At 36.4% G+C, this 18,230-nt stretch overlaps 1 pseudogene; it reads right to left on the minus strand.

Annotated features, from left to right (window-relative positions):
- Positions 1 to 11,919: 11,919 nt before the first annotated feature.
- Positions 11,920 to 12,032, minus strand: LOC122101457 (annotated as a pseudogene).
- Between the last annotated feature and the right edge of the window lie 6,198 nt (positions 12,033 to 18,230).

The raw sequence follows: 18,230 nt of genomic DNA on the forward strand, positions 1-18,230 counted from the left end.
CCCAGAAATGAACCTACAGACCTATAGCCATCTAAATTTTGATAAGGGAGCTAAAAAAGTAGAATGGAAGAAAGACAGTCTCTTCAGTAAATGGTGCTGGCAAAATTGGTAAACTACTTGCAGAAAATTAATTAGATTAATTAATTAGATCCTTATGTATCACCCTGCACCAGAACCAACTCCAAATAGATCAAAGACCTCAGAGTCAAATCAGACACCCTGAAAACATTACAGGATGGAATCGGAGAAACCCTAGGCCTCCTTGGCACAGGCCGACATTTTCTTAATAGAGACCCAGAAACACAAGAAATCAAAGAAAGTTTGGACAAATGGGATTGCATGAAACTGCAGAGCTTCTGTATGGCAAAGGACATACCTAGCAAGATCGATTGAAAGCCCACAGATTGGGAGAAGATCTGCACTAGGCATATAACAGACAAGGGTCTCCTATCTAAAATATACCTGGAACTCAAAATTAAATCCCCAACAACAAATCCTCAAAGCAACAACTGACCCGAAAATAAGTGGGCTAAAAACTTAAAGAGAAACTTCTCTGAAGAGGAAAGAAGGATGGCCAATACACACATGAAGAAATGTTCAACCTCTCTAGCCTTAAAAGAAGTGCAAATCATACCAGCATTGAGCTACCACCTCATCCCAGTTACAATGGCTATAATCAAGAACTCTAAGAACAACAGATGATGGAGGGGATGTCGGCAGAAGGGAACTTTACTGCATTGTTGGTGGGCATGTAAAGTTGTTCAACCACTTTGGAAAATAGTATGGAGGTTCCTCAGAAGACTCCATATAGAGCTCCCCTATAACCCAGCAATCCCACTTTTGGGCATTTACATAAATGATCACAAACAGGACCACACTAAAGCTACCAGCACACCTCTGTTTATTGCAGCATTATTTACCATAGCTAAGATATGGAACCAACCCAGATGCCCCTCAGTAGATGAATGGATCAAGTAAATGTGGTATATACACACAATAGAATTCTATGCCTCCATCAGAAAAAAATGACATTGCCCCATTTGTTAGGAAATGGAAAGACCCGGAAAAACATTATATTAAGTGAAGTAAGCCAGTCCCAAAGAAACATAGATCCCATGGTTTCCCTTATTTGCAATAACCACTCTGTGTCTGAGACAAGCAGAAAAGTTCAGACAAGTTGATGTTAGGCGAAATGAACCCCAAGATAAGGATTCAAATGAGTTTTTTCTTTATTGCGATTGTTCCTAACATATTTATAAGATGATTTTTTTGTTGCTTTGAATGTCCCTCCCCCACGGTATAAACCCTGCTTTCACTGTATTTGATGTTGGTATCATTTGTGGAGGGGATGGGAAAAAACAAATTGTTTAAATAAGGATACTGGTGGACGCATTGCAGCGAGGAGATGTACAAGTCATTATGTAGAAAAATAACTTTCAACTTTGGCCAGTGAGAATGGGGGGCTGGCAGGGCGGTGTTTGGAGAGCCGGGGGGGCGGATGAGAACAGATGGGAAGGGGAAAAAAAGGAGGATGTAACAATGCTTGATGAGAAATGTACTCATTAGCTTGTCCTTGTAATTGTTACCCCTCTGTATGGTACTTTCACAATAAAATAAATAAAGGGATGTGCTACAGAATAGATTCTAAATGTAATATTTAATGGTATTGGATTACTTGAAGACAAAGGTTTACAGAAAAATTTAAATTTCAGATAAACTGTAATATTCTAATAAACATGTTAAAGAAATATAATTTAAAAATTCATGGTTCAAGGCAAACCCTGACAGAAAAGTTTGAAAGACGCTTATCTGGAAACAAGAAGTGACACTGTGGCTCAAGTGGTAGAGGGCTCCTATTGAGCTGAAGAACTCAGGGATATGTTTACACCCAGGTCCTGAGATTAAACCTCATGACTGACAAAAAGAAAATAAAATTTAAAGAATTAAATCATTAGGGCTGGGAAAGAGATTCAGTAGTAGAGTGCTTCTCTTGCATGCATGAGGTCCTAGGTTTAATTCCTCAGCACCACATAAGCAGAAAAAAACTGGAAATGGCTCTTTGGCTCAAGTGGTAGAGCACTAGCCTTGAGCTGAAGGGACAGTGCCCTGACCCAGAGATCAGGCCCTCCTACCACCACCACCAACAACAACAAATTAAAGCATCAAACAACCTGAAGATGTTGTCCAGAATAATGAGTGCGGCATTATCCATTTACATGACTTAGTGACTTTAAACCTAGTTTACCAGGGGAGGTGGTGGGCAATTTGTGTGTTTGCCAAAACCTGCAAAATTATTTTGTAACCAAAGCAACAGTGATATACAGGCGATATGTTAGAAATGGACTTCATAACTTTGGGGGAGTGGGATGTCAGGGTTCTGGAAAGGAGGACAAAATGTGGAAGGGGTAATACTGTTAAAAAATGTACTCATGGGGGTGGGAAGGTGGCTCAGTGGTAGATTGCTTGCCTTGCATGCCTGAGGCCCTGGGTTCGATTCCTTAGCACCACATAAGCAAAAAGAAAAAAGCCAGAAGTGGCCCTGTGGCTCAAATGGTAGAGCACTAGCCTTGAAATGAAGAGCTGAGGGACAGAGCCCAGGCCCAGAGTTCAGGCCCCATGACCAGACTCCCCCCCCCAAAAAAAATGTACTCATTACTTATGTAACTGTAACCCACCCCTCAGTATATCACCTTCATAATATAAAATCCCCCCCCCCAAAAAAGAGAACTCGCTCAAATAGAGAAAATTAGAGACAAAAATGAGACATCACAACATAAATAAGAAAAAATTAAGAAGTTTATAAGAGACTACTTTGAAAACTGTATGCCAATCACCTGGAGAATCCTGGAGAAATTCATGCTTTCCTACACTTGATCTGAACCAAGAAGTAACACATAAGAAGTAATGAAAATGAAATGTCAATAAACCACTTTCCATTGCAGAAAAATCTAGGACTCAATGAATTTACCATGAAATTAAGGCCTACAAAGAACTTACAATACTTAGAACTAACTCTTCAATGGAATAGAAAGGGAAATGGAATTATCAAAACCCATTCTATGAGGCTAGAATTAGACTCTTCCCCAAATCACATAGGGACTCACCAAAGAAAGAGAACTATGAAACCAATTCTTTGATAAGCATTGATACAGAACTTCTTAAAACATTCTCACCAATCAATTTCTGCCAGTAACAAAAAAATCATATTGTATGATCAAATAGGATTCAGCCTAGGATACAATTGGATTCAATATTCTTGTCACTAATCATAATACTATATGGAAGTAGAAATAGCTTTTAACAACCTCCAATACCCCTTTATGATTAAAAAGTTATGAGAATCTAGGAATGCATTGAATGTTCCTCAGTATACTACTGAATATGTATATGATAGTGGTAATTAGCAATTACGTAACAGTGGAAGTATGAAGACGTTAAAATCAGGAATGAGAAAAAGATGTCCACTTTCTCTACTACTCTTCAATATGGTAGTGGACTATCTAGCAAAAGCAATAGGGAAGAGAAAAACATAAAGAGGATTCAAATAGGGAAGAAGTAAACCTATCCCTTTTCACAGATGAAATGACCCTATAGCTTCCTGCCTTAAGATAGTAAAAGTGATGTTAACCTTCGGCAATGTAGCACGGTATATAGCCCACAAGAATCAGTAGTTTTTCTGTGTTACCAACAATGGGAACTAGGCTGAAATCCAAAAAACAACCTCATATGTATTAGCCTCAAAATAAAAACAAATCTAAACAAAACAAAAGAACAACAACAAAACTGGGAATTAATTAATTTAACCTCTATTGTGAAAACTTTAAAAATATAAAAAGGGAAACTGAAGGAGATTCAAGTAAATGGAAAGTCTTTCAATGCTCCTGGTTGGAAGAATTAATATAGTGAAAACTGCAATACTGCCCCCAAACTATGAACAATGCAATACTTATCAAAATCCCAACAATATTCTTCAATGCATTCGAGAAAGCAATTCAAATTTAATATGGAATTACAAAATTACAGATGAAACAGAAGGTTTAGAAATGAACTCATGGGCCTATAGTCATCTTCCACACACACACACACACACACACACACACACACACACACACACACACACCATGGAATTCTATTCACCCATTAGAAAGGATAACTTTTTACCAGTCTTAAGAAAAATGAAAGGCTTAGGAAAATTCTACTAAGTACAAAGGGAAAGGAATGCAGACAGAATAATATAGGTTTCATGGATTCATTCAGTTATGGTATCTACAAGTAAACAAGACAGGTTTTACCTCTTCCCAGTTAGAACGGTCATTATGAAGAAAGCTAACAATAGCAAATGCTGGCATGGATGCAGCCAATTGGGAACTCTATTACACTGTTGGTTGGAAATTAAATTGTTTAAACACTGTGGAATGTAGTATGGAGTTTCCTGAAAAGAGTAAATATATATCTCCCTTAAGACCCTGTAATTCCCCTCATGGGCAGTAATCCAAAAATTAACAAACAAGCTCACATGAAAGCTACAAATATAACCATGTTCAGTGACCAGGTCCAGAGTTCAAGGACTGGAAAACAAGTTACTACTGCTGGCATTTGTTTCCACAAATATGAACCCTTTGACATAAGATACCAAATCATTCTATTTGCAGTAGCTAGCATAGGACTTAAAGGTAGTGGGTGATAAAATGGCTTCTTTGTTGAATATTAGGAAAAGATGTTGGCAGTCCAAGAAAAGGGAGATTTTGTTGTTGTTGTTGTTGTTTGAGGGGCTTGAAGTCTAGGCATGGGCACTGTCCCTGAACTCTTCAACTCAAGGTGGGTACTCTGTCTCTTGAGCCACAGTGTCACTTCTGGTTTTTGGTGGTTAAATGGAGATAAGAGTCTCAGGGACTTTCTTGTCCAGGCTGTCTTTGAACTGCAGTCCTCAGATGTCAGCTTCATGAGTAGCTAGGATTACAGCTGTGAGCCATTGGCACCAGGCTAAAAATGGAGGATTTTTAGAAAAGAAAATCCACCTCTTCACTTGTGTCTAAATCTTAGATATCACTATTAGAACACTTCACCTTCAACTCATTTCATCAGATATTTGTAAATTTTCTCTTTTCCTTCATGCAGGAATACTGCAGTCAGTATCAACTCAGCTGTAGGACTGAACAATTGTATGGAAATTGCTAGCACCTAAATCAAGAACTTTTACATCAAAACAAATGATTCCCACTTTTGGAATAATTGTGTTCTCTTTTTATAACAAATCTTTGCTTGATTACTTCTTAATGTGACTGATGACATTTTCATTCTCTTCAGCCTTCTCCCACATGATGTTAAATATTTAAGAATTCAAAGATTTCCATTGATAATTCATTAAGCTGACCTCTAAGAAAATGTGCATTTCTAGAATTTGGTTTTCTGTCTTGTTCTTACATGCATAGGCTTTCTATGATTTATTTGTTCTACAAGGAATTCTACTTTCTAATCTTTGTGTGATCAATTTTAGTCTCTGTGTTCAGTCTTTCTGACACTCTCTCTGGAGTCTCCTTTGAGTCTGCCTCATAAAAAATATATTATTTATCAGCTAAATGACTTTCAGTTTCTGTTTTTTGCCTGACTTCATTTAGGCTGTGATCAGACCTGACTGGCTGTGCTTACTGGAGTTTTTTTTTTTTTTTTTTTTTTTTTGGGTCCGGTCATGGGGCCTGAACTCTGGGCCTGGGCGCTGTACCTCAGCTCTTCAGCTCAAGGCTAGCGCTCTACCACTTGAGCTACAGCGCCACTTCCGGCTTTTTTCATTTTACTTATGTGGTGCTGAGGAATCGAACCCAGGGCCTCTGGCATGCAAGGCATGAGCTCTACCACTGAGCCACCTTCCCAGCCATTTGTTTGTTTTGTGTGGTATTTTTTTGTTTTAGAGGTCTAGGATTACTATTCAAGGTAGTTGCTTCTCTGGGTCGCAGTGATCCCCTGACCTAGAGTCAATGGGTTTTTCTCCTAAAGATACAAAAAACAGCTGACTAAATTCCTGTTAATTGTCTCAAAATGAGGCAATTTGGCATCCTTGTAAAGCCATCAATAATCCTCTGTAACCACTTATAGAAATGGTCTATCAAGATGACTTTTCAAGGTTGACAGTGAACATTGTTCATTTCCAATTCAGCACCATGAAGCAGATCACATCCCATGGAGCAGACTTTTAGAAGGAAGGTCCCCTTCCTTCCTTATATTATGATACATCAAACCATAATATTCTGCAGTTGTGGCCAGCCTGGAGCACATTTTCCCAAGAATATTCTGTAGTGTAAAAGAGGACCAACTGTGAAAATAGTTGTCTACTACAGATTGATTTATCTTGCTTTTATCTGTTGTTATTTTCATTACTTCAAATACATGGATAAATTATATTAGGATTAGACAAGTGGCAAAGGATTAATGGAATAAACATTCAGTTTACTTTCATATATCCAATATAGTGCACTTAACCCTTTATGGAAAATTAAATCCGACTGTAGAAACAATGTCAGAAATATAAAAGCCTCAATATGAATAATCTGGCACATATACACCATCATCTACTCAGAAATTCAGTCTCTCTTTAAATATTTATTTGGTACAAAATAATAAAAATTTAATTAATGAATGTAACTTTTAAGTACCATCTGAAATACTCCTCGTGTATATGATTGTATATGTTTTAGATGTCACCTAGACAGGAATTAAACATGCATGTAAAATTCAAATTTCCACAATTTAATCTAGATTAGAGGAGTCATCCTTCCTGTAATGTGTGGTGTGAATTTTACTACAATGCTGATCCCTTCCACCTAATACCAAGAGTCATGTGCAATAATTTATTTTTTCATGTTAAGATGAGTGCTGAGTGTAGGATACACTTTGAATTATTATATTAATTTATTAAAATTAGTTTCACTTTTTTCTTTTCTATACCTGCAGAAAGTAAAATTATATATTAAACATTCAATATGAAGTAATCAATAACAAATAAACTATTATTAAAATGATATACTATTAAACTGTGATTTGAATTATAGTTCTAACAATTTGTGATGTAAAAATATTTAATAGAATTATGGGTAATGTTTTTTAAACTTACCATCTTGTTAATGTTTTCTAATTGTGTCATTTGTTATTCTTGATCCATGTCATCTCTTCACCTCAATTGTTTAGTTTTCTGTTTTATCTCTATTGGTTTGCTGATTATGCATTTTGTTTTCCCTTTTTAGTGAATGACATGAGGCTGAAAATCTGTATGCTAGTTTATTACTTCCTATATTAAAATCAAATTGCTGCTCTCCACAGCTGTTCTACTTTTTTTGTATAGTTCAGAATTTCCCCTAGTGCCACCGACTGTATTGCTACTCTCGTATATTATATTTTATTTTTTATTTAAATTTTGTTGTCAAGGTAATGTACAGAGGGGTTATAGTTACATAATTAAGGTAACGAATTAATTTCTTTTCTAACTTGTTACCCCTTCACCCATTTTTCTCCCTCTTCCCTCCCAACGCACCTTGCAAGATCGTTTCCAACCTATTGTTTTGTGAATATCACTGTTACATAGATTTTCCCTTTGTCCTTTGTCTCACTATTTTGTTTTTGTCCTTCCCCTTCCCCATTTCAGATCAACATATTTAAAATACCCCAGGTATCAAAATCAAATACAGTGACTACAGGGGATAAACCATAGGTGGGGAAAACCCAAAAGGATAAAAATAAATCACATAGTACATTAAGAACAACAACAACAAAGAACATGTCTTGGAGTTCATTTCACTTAGAATCACCTTGTATGGTCATATGTACATAGCTATTGAGCTATTCTACTCATCTACTAAGATTATCCTTGATGTACACAATAATGCTCCCTCAGACCCAGTAATCCCACTTCTGGACATTTAACCAGATGACCACAAACAAGGCCACACTAAAGCTACCAGCACAATTATGGTTATCACAGTAATATTTACCATAGCTAAGATATGGAATCAACCCTGATGCCCCTCAGTAGATGAATGGATCAAGAAAATGACACACAGACACTCACATACACACATACACACACATACTATGCTTCCATCAGAAAGAAAGATACCACCTCATTTGTAAGGAAATGGAAGGTCATGGAAAACATCATATTAAGTGAAATAAGCCAGGCTTAAAGAAACATAGTTCCCATGGTTTTCCTTATTTGTAATGATTAGTTTACATCAAGGATAATCTCATGTATTTTAATTTGACAGTTTGTTCTATGTTGAGCGTGCAACATTATTGCTATATTGTTTGTTATCATTTCTGTAAACAGGCAGGTATATTGAAAGAATTACATTCATCTTATCCATTACTGAAAGGAGAACAACTAAAAGAGCAACCCCTACTAGGAAGAACAACTCCTACTTACTTAGCTTCATTCCAATGTAAGGCCATTGTTGTCCCCTGTATCCTTATGTTGTACATTTCAACCATATACCTCATACTGTATATCTAGTATCTTCTACATTGTGAACAAAATGCCTGAGAAGTTCCACTTTGCTTTACTTTAAAACAAAAAATTCTGTCTTAATATTTGAGGTTGGGGTGTGTGTGTGTGTGTGTGTGTGTGTGTGTGTGTGTGTGTTTACAAAGATCAGAACACAACATTTTTCTTCATTTCGAATACATCTTTCAGGTCATTGTAAGTTGTGGCTAATGGGAGCAGTCTCTTGTTATTTTAAGGATGAAACAGAAAAAGATATTTGTGCATGTAACACAGTTGCTTTATTCGTGTCATTGAACACTGAACTTCGATTTACATCTTGGCTGTTGTTGTGAATAATGTGAATAACAATGAACTACAGATATATTTACGAGTTACCCAGAGAGAAATAATCACATGATTGGTGGGTCAGATGATATCTCAACTTTGGATTTCTTTAGAAACTTGCTTACTACTTTCTACAATGAGAATACTAATCTGTTTTTTGACCAATAGTGTAGAAAATTTCCTTTTCTCCACACTCTCACCAACATTATTGCCTTTTATTCAAAGGTAATAACGGGCAGGTTTTAACTATCTGCAGTACCCTAGACTGGCCTTAGACTTAAATCCAACCTCCTAAATGCTTGGAATTACAAGCCTTTACCACCATAACTGGTTCCATTGATTTTTTGATGAGTTATAATTGTTATGAAGTTGTATCATATGAATTTTGAGTTATATTTCTCTAATGACTTCTGCTCAAAATCCATTAAGGCAGCATAGATGTTGTATTAAACATAACTCTGTAAACCCACAGGCAATTTTCAGGGCTTTATGGAGAACATGTATATTCAGACCTTTTGTCCATTTTTAATCCAGTTTCTGGTTAATCTCATCTTTAATCTCGCTAAACCAGATCAATAATTAATTCGAGGTAGTAGAAAAGAAAAAAATGCAGCAACTCCTAACATTTTTCAGTTTTCAATAACATGGTATTGCTTAAATCATTTTCTGTTAACAACTGACACTATATAACTCAATTTAGTTAGAACTATTACAAGGCTGTAGTTTATTTATTTTACATTGATTGCTCTTTCCAAAGCCTGTTTGTCTAATTTCCCTTGGTTTGCTTCAGTCTCAAGTAGCTCAGATTTCAAACTGAAGAATAAATGGAAGGAAGCAAACAAAAAAATATACAGTTCTTCTCATCCGATGATGCCTGTATAAGAATGAGGAAAGAGTTCATCCTTCTAAGGACCTATGATAGGACAACAAAAAAAGAATTTATTCTTCTATGTCTTCTTTATCTTTGCGATGTAACTTAAATGTTGTAAAACACATTATACTGCTCAGATACTTTTATGTTTTATCAGTTTTGCACATTTTTACACTATCAAGACATAAGATAACCAGTTTGATTTACAGCATGAGAAGTTATCCACCTGGCTTCCTTGGAAGCAGCATGATCAATAGATCTTACTTCTGGTTGCTCACTACCTGTAATGGTTTCTGTACTACTTATCACATTCTATTTAGTATTTTAAAAAGACTGCTGGCTAAACTCAAAGCTCATTCCTAGAAGTTTATGTTAAGTATTTCACAAGTTTTATTCCCTTAATTGTTAATATAACATTTGCTATAATGCTAATGTTATTACCATTTTAGTGTTGGGAAAAATTGTAATTAAAGGCAGTAAGTGCATGGCCTAAAGACACACACAGTGAGGAAGGAAATGAGTCAAAGTTTCCGAAAGTCTTCCAGCAATACACAAAAGGTAGATAAAATCTCTCCATTCTATGACACTCTCAATTCAATATTCATATTGTGCAAGAAATAATAGCATACTAAATATTGCCCATGGTGATGGTTTTCTGTCACATTTGTCTTCAGCACAGATTGTGTTGGTGACATTGGGTTATCATGAACAGAACTGAGCTTATACATTGAGGTCCAAAGAGAGGCAAATTTCTTCTGTCCCACAATTCCAGTATCCTTTTTAAAAACTACTAAAACTTTTCAATATAATCACCTACTGTCTTATAAGTATCCAAAAATAAAAAATCATAAATAATAACTCCAAAATGCTTTAAAATTGGAGATGCTAAAACATGCCCCTCTGAAGTAAATTTTCTTCTACTTTTAACGTTATTCTGAAAGTCTTGCTGGTTTGTCATACCTATAATCCTAACTACTTGGGATATCTACTCAGGAGCCTGAGATCTGTGGATAAAAGTTGGAAGCAAATCAGGGCAAAATAAATTCATGAGATTATTTTTCAAAAATTTTAATGAACCTGAAAAGGGCCAAGAATGGAGATATAGCTCATTTAGTAGCTCACCAATCTAGAGAGAAAAGGCCTAGCAAGACCTTGAAGCCCTGATTTCAAACTCTGAGCACGCCAACACACATGCAAATGCTTGAGCACATGCATGCATTCACACACATATTTATTCAAAATACCTTCATATCGGAGTTTTTCATGAATTTCTTTGCTAACGATATTATATGAGTAAAATAAAGGAAATAAACTCTTCCATCTCAGAACATTTTTTACTTTCTTATTTTAAAAGTACTGTACAGAGGGGTAACACTTGCATGAGCAATGTAATGAGTACAATTCCTAACAAGTATTGTTACCTCCTCCTTTATTGTTTCCCTACCATCCCTTCCCTCCCACCTCCACAAGTCTATTAACTTCCTCCCTTTCCCCGTCTCAATTGTAAAGTTCACTTTACAACATAGTGTCTTGTGCATCTCATTGTTACAATGGGTCAACCTGTATCCCTATTTAAGGATTTTGTTTTTTTTTCCTTCCCCTCAGAAAATTAGAGGAAAATATATGCAAGAAGTAGGCGCACAAACTTCAAATACAGTGAAAACAGGTGTTATAGCATGGGGGAGGAACATATAAAGAAACAAAAACAACACACTGCACGTTATAAGTACGTGAGAAACGATATCAAGAAAAAAAAATACCACTTGTGTCCCTAACTTGGGGTTCATTTCCCTTAACATAATCTTTTTTTTTTTTTTTTTAGCTTTTTTTTTGTTTGTTTTGGTCGGTCGTGGGGCTTGAACTCTGGGCCTGGGCGCTGTCCCTCAGCTCTTCAGCTCAAGGCTAGCGCTCTACCACTGGAGCTACAGTGCCACTTCCGGTTTCTTGGTGGTTTATTTTAGATAGGAGTCTCATGGTCTCTCCTGCCCGGGCTGGCTTTGAACCGCGATCCTCAGATCTCAGCCTCCTGAGTAGCTAGGATTACAGGCGTGAGCCACCATCACCCGGCCCTTAACATAAACTTATCTGGTCATATACACATAACTTTTGACCTTTTCTGCTTATCCCAGACACATATTAGTTATTGAAAATTAGAGAAACCATGGGACCTATGTTTCTTTGGACTTGGCTTACTTCACTTAATAATTTTTTTTCCAAGTCTTTCCATTTCCTAACAAATTGGGCGATGGAATGCTTCAGGAATTTGCCTGTCATCCTTGGGCAGGGGCCATGCTAATCTTCTCTGTATCATTCCAATGTTAGTGTATGTGATGCTGAATTGAGCACAGAACATTTTTATATATGAATTGTAATTGATTTTTTAAACTAGACAAATCAACAAAAAGTAAGTTTAAAAGAATTGTTGTGAAATTTGAGAACCATGTACTTCTTACATAAGTACACATTTAAGAATAAAGTCAAGATTTACGTGTCAAAAACAAAATAAATCCAGATATTTGTTTTTCAAGAGATGTGTAGGAGGAGGAAATCAATTATTCTATACAAAGGACCTGTCATAATGAACACTGCAGCAAGTGTTAAGGTTTGTTAAAAGTTTTAATGTTTTAAATATATTTACTTTTGGATATTTGCTTATATATGCCAAAACTGGGACTGTATGGCAGGTCATAATACTTTTCTATAAAGTATTTAAGACTTATGGTAGCAGATAAGTACTACTAAGTATGTACATTTCAGAGTTTATAGAAACTTTACTAATGAGAAGTTGCAAAGTCTTTGTGTAAAGGAGCAGAATAAAGAGTTGACTATGTTAACTACACAGTTTCTATTAAAACTGTAGGCCTTCCTTACTTTATATGTTAGTGAGGAACAAATGATGATATAAGCCATATACAAATTATGAGATGAACTATAAATGGTAATCTTAGTGGGTGACTTTAAACACTACTCATAGCCTATAAAATTCTTGTTGAACATCATAATCTTAGCCAGTGTTAAATGTAAAGAAATATGACAATAATAAAATCTAATTTGTAGTACACTTCAAATACTGAAAACACTGGTAATTGTTTTGTTTTTTATTTTATTATTCGTTAATATTTAATTATTGGTTTTCTTTATTTGTAGCATTGTTTTCCTTGTTGTAATATAATAGAACTTTTTGTAAGTTGTCATTAGGAGGTACTTTGAGAAGGTTACTGGGATGGCCACACCGTTTTTTATAGGTGCATGTGAATTTATAAAGAGGAAAATTAAGAACAAAATATGTATTTAAAAAATGATTAAGTAGAGTCTGATTCAGGAGTGTTGATAAATGTCCACACCTAAAATATTAGCCCTAGGCTGAAGCAGAGTTATTACAGAGCTGATGTCACAAAAGTGAGAGACTGTGTTTTGTTTTGTGTTTTATTTTTATTTTGTTGGTCATGGGGCTGGAACTCTGGGGCCTGGGTGCTGTCCCTCAGCTCAAGGCTAGTGATACCACTTGAGCCACAACACCACTTCCATCTTTTTCTGCTAATATGATGCTGAGAAATCAAACCCAAGGCCTCATGCATGCAAGGCAGGCACTCTACCATTGAGCCACCTTCACAGTACCTGAAGGACTGGGTTTTATAAAATCATATAAAAAACATTTGCTTTCTGCTTTGGATTATATAATAAAATATATGAGTATTTTTGATGTTTTTGTGCATTGTCATACTTCTAAATTTATACTAACTTTACCCACTTTATCCTTGTCAAAGTCATGAAATATCTCTGGGAGTTTGCTTCTGTGAAGATTGTTTTTGCATTTATAATTTCTTCTGAGTTATTTTTATTTTTTATCAAAATCACTTTATATTTCATGTTGATGCGTATTTACTCAGAGAAAGGGATATAGAGGATTTAGTTTATCAAGTGAGCATTAAAATTAGAGCTCAACAATAAGACAAGATGTAAACATAAAAGGGATCCAAATAGGGAAAGAAGAAATAAAACTCTCCCTCTTTGCACATGACATGATCTTGTATTTAAAGAATCCCATAGACTCCACTACCAAATTACTCAAGCTGATTCAAAACTTTGGCAAAGTAACACGATATAAAATTAACCCCCCAAAATCAATGGCTTTTCTGTATGCCAACAATGAGAAAAGTGTGGCTGAATTTAGGAAAGTAACTCCATTTGCAATAGCCCCTCAAAAAATAAAATACCTAGGAATTAACTTAACTAAAGAAGTGAAGGACCTCTATGATGAAAACTTTAAAATCTTGAAAAAGGAAACCAACACAGAACTTAAAAAATGGCAAAACCTCCCATGCTCCTGGATTGGAAAGATCAACATCGTGAAAATGGCAATACTTCCCAAGGCTATCTACAAATTCAATGCAATACCTATCAAAATTCCAACCTCATTCTTCAAGGAAAAAGAAGAGCCAATCCAAAAATTCATATGGAACAATAAAAGACCCCGAATAGCAAAAACGCTCCTCAATGGGAAGAACACTGCTGGTGGAATATCAATACCAAATTTCAAACTCTACTATAAAGCCATAGTAATAAAAACAGCTTGGTACTGGCATAAGAACAGACCTTAGGACCAATGGAATAGAATTGAAAACCCAGAAATGAACCTACAGACCTATAGCCAACTAATCTTCGATAAGGGAGCTAAAATAATAGAATGGAAGAAAGACAGCCTCTTCAGTAAATGGTGCTGGCAAAATTCGTTAACTACTTGTAGAAGACTAAAACTAGATCCTTATATATCACACTGCACTAGAATCAACTCCAAATCGATCAAAGACCTCGGAGTCAAAGCAGACACTCTGAAAACCTTACAGGATGGAATAGGAGAAACCCTAGGCCTCCTTGACTCAGGCCGAAATTTTTTTAATAGAGACCCGGAAACACAACAAATCAAAGAAAGGTTGGACAAATGGGATTGCATGAAGTTGCAGAGCTTCTGCATGGCAAAGGACATAACTAGCCAGATCAATAGAAAGCCCACGGATTGGGAGAAGATCTTTACTAGCCATACAACGGACAAGGGTCTCATATCTAAAATATACTTGGAACTCAAAAAATTAAATCCCCCAACAACAAATCCTCAAAGAAACAACTGCCCAATAAATAAGTGGGCTAAAGACTTGACGAGAAACTTCTCTGAAGAAGAAAAAAGGATGGCCAATAGACACATGAAGAAATGCTCAACCTCCCTAGCCATAAAAGAAATGCAAATCAAAACAACATTAAAATACCACCTCAACCCAGTTAGAATGGCTATAATCAAGAACTCTAACAACAACAGATGCTTGAGTGGATGTGGACAGAAGGGAACCTTACTCCATTGTTGGTGGGAGTGTAAACTTGTTCAACCACTTTGGAAAGTAGTATGGAGGTTCCTCAAAAGACTCCACATAGAGCTCCCCTATGACCCAGCAATCCTACTTTTGGGCATTTACCCAAATGTTTACAAACAAGACCACCCTAAAGCTACCAGCACAACTAAGTTTATTGCAGCATTATTTACCATAGCTAAGATATAGAACCAACCCTGATGCCCCTCAGTAGATAAATGGATCAAGAAAATGTGGTATATATACACAATGGAATTCTATGCCTCGATCAGAAAGAATGACATTTCCCCATTTGTTAGGAAATGGAAAGGCTTGGAAAAAATTATATTAAGTGAAGCAAGCCAAGCCCAAAGAAACATAGGTCCCATGGTTTCCCTTATTTGCAATATCTAGTATATGTATGAGTCAAGCAGGAAAGATCAGATAATGTAATGTTAGGAAAATGAACCCTTAGATATGTATTTAAATATTTTTTTTCTTTCATGCATTTGTTTCTAACTCATTTATAAGATAATTTCTTTGTAACTTTGTATGTCCCTCCCCCACAGTATAACCCCTGCTTTCAGTATATTTGATGTCGGTATAATTTGTGGAGGAGATGGGGAAAAACTCGTCGTTTAAGGATACAGGTAGACCCAATGCAACTATGAGCAGTACAAGTTGTCATGTCAAAAACGAACTTTACAAATTTGGTGCGGGGGGGGGGGGCAGGATTGGGTGGGGGGGCACGGGGAGGCTGGGAAGGGATGTGAAGGGTAAACAAAGGAGGAGGCTGCAATGCTTGATAAGAAATGTACTCATTATCTTGCCCATGTAATTGTAACCCCTCTGTACAGTATGTTCACAAAAAATAAAAATAAAAATTTAAAAAAATAAAATAAAATAAAATTAGAGCTCAAAAATAAAAATCAGTTTCTGAAACTAAGGTTCAATGCCTTGCACCCTTGGATCAGCTAGAGGATCAATCCAGGCTTCAGACTTAAAGTGGGCTGCTGAGGGAGATTAGTGGGAAGGACTTTTTGAGTTCCCATTTCAGGATATAAGATTTAAAACACACACATGCAAACACATATTCATAACAAGTTTTTGTTTGGAGAAGTGCACATTATGGAGCTCCATAACGAAAATCATACATTATTTAATAGTGTTCTCAGATCTTTGTCAACATTCTCCCAATGGATTATCAGAAGCAGGTCCTTAGATCATTTTTCTTGGGTTCCTTAGGCCTAGAATTCTTATTCCCCATTTCAGCAGGTCTGTTGTGATTTTAGTTTTTGGTGCACGTAATCCTCCCTTTTGTAAGTTTCTTGTGCACCCTTCTCATATTTAACTCTCCCGTTACTGGAGATTTCTCAACAATGGATTCCTCCAGCTCGCCCATTTTTATTCTTGGGCCAGAGAATAAAAACACACTCAGCCCAGAAAAATCCCCAACCAACCAGGTAGTATGCTCTAGTCCAATTTTTCCTCTCATGGGTGATGCATGACATTACTTTTTATTGAGGTGCTTCCTTGGGCACTTTCCTGAAATTGCTGATACACTTTCCATCCTTTACCACAATGGATGGTTTTTAACCCAACCTTGAGCTATCTCAACAACTCAGGATGTGTCTTCTCCTGAGGGTCTCCCTACATCCCCCTTGCATAACATGGATCCTGGACTAGTCCCCACATTGTTGGGAATACTCCCCTACTGTAACCCAATATCCCAAGAAAGACCACCAATTTGAAAGGAACTTAGCATGGCAATGTTTAGTTCTGTTAAAAAGCATGTTATTGACAGAAAGCAACTACTATGAGTAGGAAGTCTGCCCAGGTTATACCTCTAATGAGTTACTACTTCTGGTATTGATCACAAGTTGTGTTCACAATCTTGCTCCATTGGCTCTTTTGAAGCTCAGCTGGTTATTTTGAAAGGGGTTAACAATATCAGAGCAATCCACTAAACCAGGACACCCAGGCCAGAAATTGTTAGAAAATTCTTACTCAGCTTGTGCTTTATGAGTTAAACTATTCCTCAAGTCCCTAGAACGATTTTAGTAACAGGATATACTTTAGTTATATAGCTTTTTGGAAGATGATTATGCTTAGTCAATACTTTCCCTTAATTCCATCATTTTCAGAGAAAAAGAATATTCTAACTCCTACACAGTCCATTCCCAGACAGAATTTATTATAAGCAGCTCCCTTTTTGGAATGGAGGCTTATGAGCTTCCAGGTGAAAACACCTTATTTGCATATTGCCTTGGTTCCCTTAGGAAACTTGCCTCAGCAAGTGGTTATGAAACCAACAGCTATGTGTGGCTGCTTCATTATAAAGAACCTGTCTGTATTTGTGTTCCTACTGCTAATAGAAAGAGGAAAGACTGCTCTCTGGAAGCACGTAGCTATGGATTTAAGCACACTTACTGAACTCTGAGCACAGAGCACAGATTGAGCTGCAGGATTTTAAGAGCCATAGATGAATCAGTCAGATACCAGCTGCTTGGCTGACCACAGGGCACACTTTTGATGCCACATTTCTGAGGTAAAGCAGTTCTAAGCTGCCAAGACACTATGGTGAGAAGAAGCCTGAGGGGGAATTCTTGGTGGGAAAGAGAAGGTGAAAGTTTGGATTTAGGTTTTAGAAAATGCAAGCCACTTTCTGAATTGCTTGAGGCTGTGAGCAGATCATCATATTTTCTAGCTTTCTAGATGCAGAGTATGAGAACACTTCCCACATATCACACTCAATCCCTCCTGCCTAGCAGTCTTCAATTCCCTCTTATAGCAGTAAAGCAATTTTTAAGAAAGCAAAATTCAGCGAACCTGATTAGCTTGTGAAGAAAACATATCCTCTGGCTTTAGAATAGATCAATTTCTATCTCAGAATAAGAGGAAGAAAAGAAACCACATTTTACAGAATGTAACACCTTAAACATGCTAGTTTGCTGCATGAACTTTTCATTAGATTCATACAAGAAAAAAAAGAAATCTGAGAATTTCTGGAGCCTTTGTTAGCCTAATATCAAGTTCTTGTTGTTTTGTATTTGTTGGTTTGTTTTGTTTTTTCCTAATACTTCAGAGATTCTAGTTAGAAGAATTGAAAAAATACAGATATTAGCCTGGTTCAGATTAATCTGAAACCACAGCAACTAAGTTATCAAATTCTAAATCTAGTCTCAAAGCTGAAAGTCAAGGC

The sequence above is a fragment of the Dipodomys spectabilis genome, unplaced genomic scaffold, assembly GCF_019054845.1.
Source record: "Dipodomys spectabilis isolate Male_0828 unplaced genomic scaffold, ASM1905484v1 ptg000667l, whole genome shotgun sequence".
Taxonomy (NCBI): Eukaryota; Metazoa; Chordata; class Mammalia; order Rodentia; family Heteromyidae; genus Dipodomys; species Dipodomys spectabilis.